Genomic DNA, 9,933 nt, shown 5'->3' with positions numbered 1-9,933 from the left:
GAGAAGAAGAAGGAGGAGGAAGAAGAAGGAGGAAGAAGAAGGAGGAAGAAGAAGAAGAAGAAATAAGAAGAAGAAAGAGCCAACAGAATCAGAGCAGAAAATGTTCTTCCCTGAAAGGCACTACTATGGTTGTCTCTTCTGAGGATTGCCCTTACCCCGGATCTTCCCAGCCAAACCTACTCTTTCACATCTCAGCTCCAAAGCCATGATTCCAGTAATTATTCCCTGATGTCTTCCTTCCTTTTTGCTCCTTCAGTTAATAGATAACATTGTTTTTTCCCTTTAATTTTGTTTGTGTTTATCAGCCCCACAATGTAGATGTCTTGAGGATATTATCGTGCAATTTAGAACTAGATGAAACCTTAAATATTCTTTGGCCCAATACTTTAGGAACCGGGTTCAGCAGATCCTAGACTAGAAATCAGGATTAGTGCAGAGTAATTGGACTGATGGTGGTGCTGAATGGAAAGAGGGCTGCTCTGCAGACCAAATTTTTTAATTAATTTTTTAATTATGAACTGAACTGTTCATAATTTGTATTTCTCCATAACTAGATAAAAATTTACATCTATATTCACATGGGGCTATGTCAAAAATCTCTGGTTTGTACCACTGTTTCCAACAGCCTTGGGGAAATGAAGTGACATTGTGGGTGGCTATTTTAATCATTGATAGTGAATGGTATAAAGGTCTGGGATGACTTAGATTATAGGATTGATGGGCACTATGTGATATGACATACATATGATGTGAAGGGCCCATGTTGGACTTAAGGATAATAGCAATCTTTTATTCTCTTACATATCCTGGAAATAACTAGACATAACTAATGAAATCATTCCTTTACAAATTAGTGTTGACTACCTATATAACCTCCTTACTGAGCAGAGACTGCCTGCAATGATCAATTCTTTTTGAATCATCTGTATGTCCATGAGTTCCTGGGTAAGTTTGGTTTTTGTCTTGGATGTGAGAGGGTATGAAAGAAGAATGAAAGTTCCAGGAAGAGGTGAGAGACAGATGGTGAAGAAGGATGGAATAACAGCCAGCTGCTAGTGGTCTGGAGATCTGGATTTGATCCTATGTGGGGGTAGATTCTTAAGAAGCTAATTTAATGAAAGGCTTCATGAGTCTAAGAGCGTATGGAGAGTACGTTTTGTGTTGTGTTAACAAAATGTTGAACAGCACTTGTAGAAGGCTATGACTGATCCTCACTCTACCATGCATGGGCTTAGTGCAGTTTGGGGTACCCTGAGGACTCAAACATTACCAATGGTTGGTCTGGGAATCATCCTTCTCAGGAAGGGCACTGGCAAAAGAAGTGTTGTTAAGGCACCTTGGCAAGAAGAGATCATGGAAAACTAGAACAGACTTGTTGAAGAGGACATCTGAGATGTCTTCCCACTTCACCACTTGGGGATATCAGAAATAATAGGCCACAGAGACTTTGCAGGGTTGCAGACTAGGATCCTGGATGAGCAAGGCATGATAAGAAGCATCATAATTGGAGCATTCATGTGGCTTTGTTTGTGCTCTTAGGTCGGTAAGAGCATTTGGGTTATGTTCTTATTCGAAGTGTAATAAGACAGTGGTCAAAAGACCTTAAATTAACCTGTGCAGAATTTCATAGCAAGCTAACGACAACTAGAACCAACTTCTCCCCTGATTTCCTGGGAAACTATAGCCTTACTATGGGGTTGCCAAATACGGTACAATGATAATTTTTTCCTCTAGAAGGGTGTTCATATGTAAGGGCCTATTTAGCCAGAGCGACCCCATCTTGGTAGAACAGCCATTTTGTTGTTTATGCAGTGAACTTAGATTGACCCTGCCCCCCCAGAGGAACTTACTTAGAAACAAGTCTGGAAAACCAGTAAAATATGGCCAACCACTCCCTGATAAAAGAGCCCAGATACCAGGACGTGTCAGGCAAGGTGGAGAGAACAGAGCCCAGATGCAAGGACGAGCCAGGCCAGATGGAGGCATCCAATCAGTAAAGCGCACCTACTACCTCCCTAACCACCAAAGAATGTAAACCCCACCTTTTGGGTGCCAAACTAAGGCGCCAATTCTGACCAAAGTGATAGGATAGTTCAAACAGCTACTACAGGGTAAATTGTAATCCAATTGGCCACCCGTGTGTGACCTAGCATGACTGTGCAACTTTCTCTGTGTGCTACAGTCTCATTGGCCAGGCTCAAGCACATGGACTTTGCTCTATAAAAGCTGGTCTGTGAGGCTGGGAGGGGTCGCTCTCTCCGAGGAGACGGCCCCGACTGACCAGTCGGTTTGATTCTCGGTGCTGGCACGAAATAAAGCTTTGCTTGGCCTTCGCTTTGTATCAGTCTCAATCTTTTGTTCATGGACCCCATCAATATAAATCACTAAAGGCTAATAAATGCTTTGCTTTCCTACTATGGAGAGCTAGATGCCATTGTTCAAAATGGATTAGTAAATTAACATAACACTTCACGGTTGAGATTCAGAAAACTTTAAAGATTTTTTTTTATTATTTAACAGAAAGAGAGGGATCACAAGTAGGCAGAGGGGCAGGCAGAGAGAGAGAGGAGGAAGCAGCTCCCTGCTGAGCAGAGAACCTGATGTGGGTCTGGATCCCAGGACCCTGAGATCATGACCTGAGCGAAGGCAGAGGCTTAACCCACTGAGCCACCCAGGAGCCCCAAGATTCAGAAAACTTTAAATAGAATTCCTGACCTTACTGTTGACACAATATTTAAGTAAATCAACTAATATTTATTGATTCTGTTGATGACTCAGTAACACACCATGATCAAGGAACAAACAATTCTTTACATTAATTTTAAATGATATTGTCATGTGTTTCTGTGTTCTTTTATCTGAATTTACAATCTTTCCTTCCCCTTTGGCACTGTCGACCTATCGCAGCTACTTGACGTTTTCAACAGGCCTCCAGCTGCTAGCTTTCCTTAAATTGCTTCCTAGGACTCCTGGGTGGCTAAGTCAGTTAAGTGTCTGCCTTCTGCTCAGGTCATGATTCCAGAGTCCTGGGACTGAGTCCCACATCTGGCTCCCTGCTCAACGGGGAGTCTGCTTATCCTTCTCCCTTTGCCACTCTCCCTGCTTGTGCTTTCTCCCTCTCTGTCAAATAAATAAAATCTTTCAAAAAGTTAAATAAAAAATTAAGTCTCCTCCAAATTTCCCACATCTTATTTGTTAAGAGTAAGAAGTTCATTGGAAAAGTGGTTGAATTGCACACAAATGGAAAATGAATGGTGTCTGAGAAAGCACCTATGCACTCTCTCAGAAGCTGGATATAGTAGCTTTGGTGCTTAGATTGAATGTTATCATCTTGGGCTGCTCAGAAAATTTTACTGAGGAATTCCTACCCCTGGATTGCATTCCAGAAGGTTGAACTGCCAAAATAAGTGATTTTCACTTAAGAAAAGTAATTGCCCTAGGGGCAGAGTACCCTACACATAGGGTATGGGCTTGGTTGCTAAACATTACAAGGATTCTAGATTAAGAAGCCTGATTTATACACATAGGCCACTATAATGTCATGTAAAACAAAATAAAATTTGAAGATCATTTAAATATCAAAAAATTAAACAATGGTTAAATAAATTATATCACATTCAGACGTTGGATAGCCATAGCTTAAAATATATTTATAAAGCATTAGTTATAACTTGAGGAAATATTTTTGTTATCAAATAAAGTTAAGGGAGAGGATTTAAAATAGCATATGGCAACAACAATAGTTAACCATTAATGAACATCTATGACATATCAAGTACTTTCCAAGTGCTTTATATTCAGAAGTGTCTCAACTATAGGGGGAAAATGTACTTAGAAAAATGGAGCCAGACATTCACTGAAAATATTAAAAAGTTATTGTCTCCAGGTCACACAGTTATGAATAGTCTTATTTCTTCTTTTTGCTTTTTAGAATTTTTCAATTGTAATACCTTTATTTAATGAGCATGCATTACTATACTAATGAGGAAAATATCTACATTTTATAGTTGATTACCATTCAAAAAAATAGGGATCATAAAAAACCCCAGGACAGATTTTTATCTCATCTCCCCTTAATATAGGACACAAGGTATAGAGAAGACAATTTTGCAATTTCTTACATGTATTTTGGTACCCCCAGGGCAACTAATCAACAGAGGCATGTCCTTATACTATATTATTTCCTCTACAAAACCTGGTGTAGTAAAATCCCAGAGATCTATTTCATATTATGAAAAATTATATACCAACAGATTGAACAATCTAGAAGAAATGGACAAAGTGCTAGAAACATTTAACCTCCGAAAACGGACCCAGAAATAAATAGAAAATTCGAACAGACTAATTATCAGCAATGAAATTGAATCCATAATCAAAAAACTCCCAGCAAACTAAACTCCGGGACCAGGTGGCTTCACAAATGAATTCTACCAGACATTTAAAGAAGAGTTAATACTTATAATTCTCAAACTGTTCCAAAAAATTGAAGAGGAAACAAACCTTCCCAATTCATTCTATGAGGCCAGCATTACCCTGATACGAAAACCAGGTAAAGACACTACAAAAAGAAGAGAACTACAGGACAATATCTCTGATAAGCAAAGATGTAAAAATCCTCAACAAAATATTAACAACCTGAATCCAACAAGGTCATTCATTTATCTACAATAGCCAAATTATGGAAACAGCCCAAGTGTGCATCAAGTGATGAATGAGGGATAAAGATGCAGTAGATATAGATAGGTAGATAGATAGATAGATAGATAGATAGATAGATAGATATCCTAAGGCACTGATCCCAAGGGATTGATCTCACAGCCTTGAGATCATGACCTGAACTGAAACCAAGAGTCTGATGCTTAACCAACTGAGCCACCCAGGTGCCCCATTAACTGCAGATTTCTAGGGCAGCCTACTCAGTCTGACATTCGAAGGAGGAGTCATTTACAGCAAAGGAAGGGCCACAACTTCTGAAGTCAGAGATGAAGGGAATTGGCTCAGAAAAAAATATAATGAACAGATATAAGTTGTTCCACAAATCTGTCCTTGGATAACCTTAATTTCCTATTCCTGCCACACCAACATTTAATGCCAACAATGCTACCAGGAAAACAGCCAACTGGAACCTAACTCTAGACAGACCAGGTTGATAACACCCAAATCCACACATCATTTTATGTCTCCTGATTTGTTGTGATTGGAAGTACCACCTATAAAGTATTCTTGCCAAAAATCAAACCTGAATCTGATCTCTATTCTTGTATGTCTGAAATTTTCTGTAATGAAAAGTTGGTAAAGAATTTTGGTGAGTTGACTGAGACATTGAGAGGACTTGAAGCAAAGCTGCCAACACAATGCATAAGCCCCCCAGAGCTGTCTGAGCAGGAAACAGCGCTGCCACCCCAACCCCAAGCTGCTCCTTTCACAGCACTCCAGCTTCTACACTGGCACTTTGTCCACTACCACTGCCATTTCTTGCAGCCTTGCTCTTGTGCCTGCCAGATGAAAGAGAGCTCCTGACCCTTCTTTTTTATGGCACTAGTTTCTGAGATAAGGTCTGATGTCATGCAGTAGAGGCTGGGTCACATAACTGCGTACACTGTAAGAGAGACTGGAAAAGCAAATAATTGACATTTATATGAGCTCTAAGTCTTTGGCCTTCACTAAGACCCATAAGGAAGAGCATTCCCCAAAGAGAAAAGGGTCCAAGTACTAGGCAGCCAAAATGAACGACAAATGCCAGCTACTTTTTTTTTTTTAATTACAACTTCTCAGGTTATGCACAAACTCTTCAGTCTTATTATTCAAGTTCCTCCAAAATATGGCTAAAGCAAGTTTTCAAGACTTGTCTCCACTCTTCCTCCACCCATTCTCTGTAGTTCAACCAAGCTGGATGATCTTGGTTGGTTTTAAAAACCGACTTTGTTTCTCTACTCATCCTTACTCTGGATCATCTGCAACATTATGCTCCTGGAAATCTGGCTCATTCTTGAAAGTCTGTCTCACTTATTACTTCCTTAATAAAAATTTCATGATTCCCAGTCTGAAATATGAAATCTTGAAATATGAATCCTATTGCAATCCCACTTTACTTCATTTGGTCTTTCTCCTAATGTTCATTATATTCTCTCCAGTGTTATAGTTACATTCTTGCTCAGAGTTCTCCACACTCTATGCGTCTTTAAAAGGTATTTTTGTATATTTTATGATCTTTGTTGCTCTTGTGGTATTTTTTTTAAGATTTTATTTATTTATTTGACACACAGAGAGAGATCACAAGTAGGCAGAGAGGCAGGCAGAGAGAGAGGAAGAAGCAGGCTCCCCGACGAGCAGAGAGCCCGACGCGGGGCTCGATCCCAGGACCCTGGGATCATGACCCGAGCCGAAGGCAGAGGCTTTAACCCACTGAGCCACCCAGGCGCCCACTCTTGTGGTATTTAAAAGAGTATCCTCTAAAAGACCTCAACATGAGACAGGAATCCATCAGAATCCTAGAGGAGAATATAGGCAGTAATCTCTTCGATATCAGCCACAGCAACTTCTTTCAAGATATGTCTCCAAAGGCAAAGGAAACAAAAGCGAAAATAAACTTTTGGGACTTCATCAAGATCAAAAGCTTCTGCACAGCAAAGGAAACAGTCAACAAAACAAAGAGGCAACCCACGGAATGGGAGAAGATATTTGCAAATGACAGTATAGACAAAAGATTGATATCCAGGATCTATAAAGAACTCCTCAAACTCAACACACACAAAACAGATAATCATATCAAAAAATGGGAAGAAGATTTGAACAGACACTTCTCCAATGAAGACATACAAATGGCTATCAGACACATGAAAAAATGTTCATCATCACTAGCCATCAGGGAGATTCAAATTAAAACCACATTGAGATATCACCTTACACCACTTAGAATGGCCAAAATTAGCAAGACAGGAAACAACATGTGTTGGAGGGGATGTGGAGAAAGGGGAACCCTCTTACACTGTTGGTGGGAATGCAAGTTGGTGCAGCCTCTTTGGAGAACAGTGTGGAGATTCCTCAAGAAATTAAAAATTGAACTTCCCTATGACCCTGCAATTGCACTACTGGGTATTTACCCCAAAGATACAGATGTAGTGAAAAGAAGGGCCATCTGTACCCCAAGGTTTATAGCAGCAATGGCCACAGTCGCCAAACTGTGGAAAGAACCAACATGCCCTTCAACGGACGAATGGATAAGGAAGATGTGGTCCATATACACTATGGAGTATTATGCCTCCATCAGAAAGGATGAATACCCAACTTTTGTATCAACATGGATGGGACTGGAAGGGATTATGCTGAGTGAAATAAATCAAGCAGAGAGAGTCAATTATCATATGGTTTCACTTGTTTGTGGAGCATAACAAATAACATGGAGAACAAGGGGAGATGAAGAGGGGAAGGGAGTTGAGGGAAATTGGAAGGGGAAATGAACCATGAGAGACTATGGACTCTGAAAAACAATCTGAGGGTTTTGAAGGGGTGGGAGGTGGGAGGTTGGGGGAGCCAGGTGGTGGTGGGTATTATGGAGGGCACATATTGCATGGAGCACTGGGTGTGGTGCATAAACAATGAATTCTGTTACGCTGAAAAGAATTTTAAAAAAATAAATAAAGAGCAATTAAAAAAATAAATAAATAAAAAATTAAAAGGTTGTGGGGAGAGAATGCCCAAATGGCATTTAAATTTATCAGACTGGCAGTTTTCAGCCATGTAAACCATACTCATTTCCATTTCTCTTAACAGCATCCATACCTCATCTGATTTCCGTCTGTTCCATATCTAACCCCAAACTCCTCCATCTGGCTTTCTTAGCGGTAACAGCCTTTTCTCTAATGTTATCTCAGCAATTATCACTACTATAAAATCCCAGAAGAGAAAACAATTTTATGTGTGGAGTTAAGGAAGGTTTTCCAGGAGAGAGGATATTTGACTGTTTTTAGGGCTTAAGTAGCCATTCACTAACTAAAAAATTGGCAGAGGGAATTTTAGACAGAGAGAACTGAATGTATATTCCATAATCAAAATGCATTATTTTCTGTGTGCTGAATCATTGACGTGAGATGAGACAGGAGAAAAATATTTTTGGATCCAAGTAGGAAGGAATTTTCCAGTTGCTTGGATTTTATGTTCTAGGACAGCTTTTCTACCCTTTCAGCATGCACTGATGGATTAGTGAATCTGAGAAACTTTTTGAACTCTTACCCTAGAAAATTACTTGCTATACACAGAAATTTCCAAAAAAATTCCAAGAGTTTCAAAAAACCCATAAAGCCCATTTGAGGACATGGGTCCACAGACCCTTCGTTTAATGACCTAATTTTTAGTTACAAAGGCGTTATCAATCACAAGAAAATTACTTATGTTTTTTGTTCAAAATTCACATTTCTTGTTTTCTCAGTCGTCCTCAATCTCTGGTTCATCACTGCCTAACTGCAAAGACCATTGATCCTTGGGATCAGTCTGTATCAGAGACTGCTGGTTATCTACCCAATATCCATTCTCACTTTTTTCTAGTTTTATTCAGAATAGTAAGGGGCCTGACCAAAAGACTACATTTCCCAGCCTTCTTTGTAACTGGTTGGTTTGTGTGTGTGACCCAGTTTGGCCAGTGACATGTAAACAGAGGTTATTGGACAGGCCCTTTTTGGCCCCTCAACTATTCCTACTTCCTGCTTCCTGGAAATGTGGATATAATGGCTAGAGATCCAAGGGCTATCTGGACAACAAATCTATTTTATAGAAGAAAGCCATGCACTAATGTGGGTTGAAAATGTTCAAAGAAAGTGGGGTCTTTGAAGACTTCAGGAAGCTGCCTCACCAGCACTGGAATATCAATTTCTGGACTTTTTTATATGAAAGAAAAGGTATTCATGTATTTACGTCACGATAGTTCTCTGTAACCAGCAGCTAAAGTGAAAATTCTTTCTAATCCTTACAGTGGTCAACAAAACACTAGGTACTTACCATCCTAATCCTATTTCATGGCAATGGAGGTAGGTGGGAAGAAATCCTCTTCTTTTAGAAAACCCTATGAGTGACCATCTTAGGATGGTTGCCCCAAGTCCATTAGATTAGTTCTCAGTCAAGCAAAAGACTATAGAGAAAGTTTCCCCAAGAATGTAAGGCACACATCTCTCATTAACTAAAAAATAATGACTGTATTTCGCCTTCATAGCTCTCCAGAGAAATAATGAATATCTCTCTTTGTCCACAATGAGAAAAGGTGTCTGAGCAAGGCCTAAACACATTCGGCCACAGATTCCTTGGAAATTTGTTTTCCTTTTGGGGCAATCCAGAGCGGAGGCTTTAACATCAGAATGTTTCTGGTTCTGCTCTTCACTTTCAGTGGCTGGAGTCAAGGGTCTTCCAACCACGTCCTTTTCTATCCCACAGATACTTCAATTTCAGTCTGTCAAAAATGAAACCTACCTTCCTCCCCACCCCATGACTGAATGAATGGTACTAGAACCAGAAATCTGTGGATAATCCCACACTGTTTCCTCTACCTCTCATTGGTTGCTATGTAGCTCTGATCCTACTACCTGCATTTTCCTTCTGTCCTCTTGCTCTTCCCCCTCTCTTCATCTCTCATCCAGACAATATCAGTTCCTAAACAACTACTGTCTTGTTCCCATCTAAGTCATATTCTATAATGTAATTGTATTAATCTTTCAAAAATGAAAATCCAATGTTTAAAATTCAAACGTTTTGGCAGAATTCAGAGACCTATTAGGATCTAATTCGCCTTTGCAATGTCATCTTTTGCTACTTTAGCCCATGCCATACAGAGCAGCTAAACAAAACTACCAGCAATTTACTGAGTGAGTCATACTCCATCATATCTCCATAGCTTTCCCTTAAAAGCTTTTCCCTATCTCTCTCACCTGGAAAACTACTATTCAT

Source organism: Enhydra lutris, unplaced genomic scaffold (assembly GCF_002288905.1).
Source record: "Enhydra lutris kenyoni isolate GAN:26980312 unplaced genomic scaffold, ASM228890v2 scaffoldscaffold69, whole genome shotgun sequence".
Classification (NCBI taxonomy): Eukaryota; Metazoa; Chordata; class Mammalia; order Carnivora; family Mustelidae; genus Enhydra; species Enhydra lutris.
The sequence above is the reverse complement of the archived record's forward strand: the minus strand, read 5'-3'. Positions refer to the sequence as shown.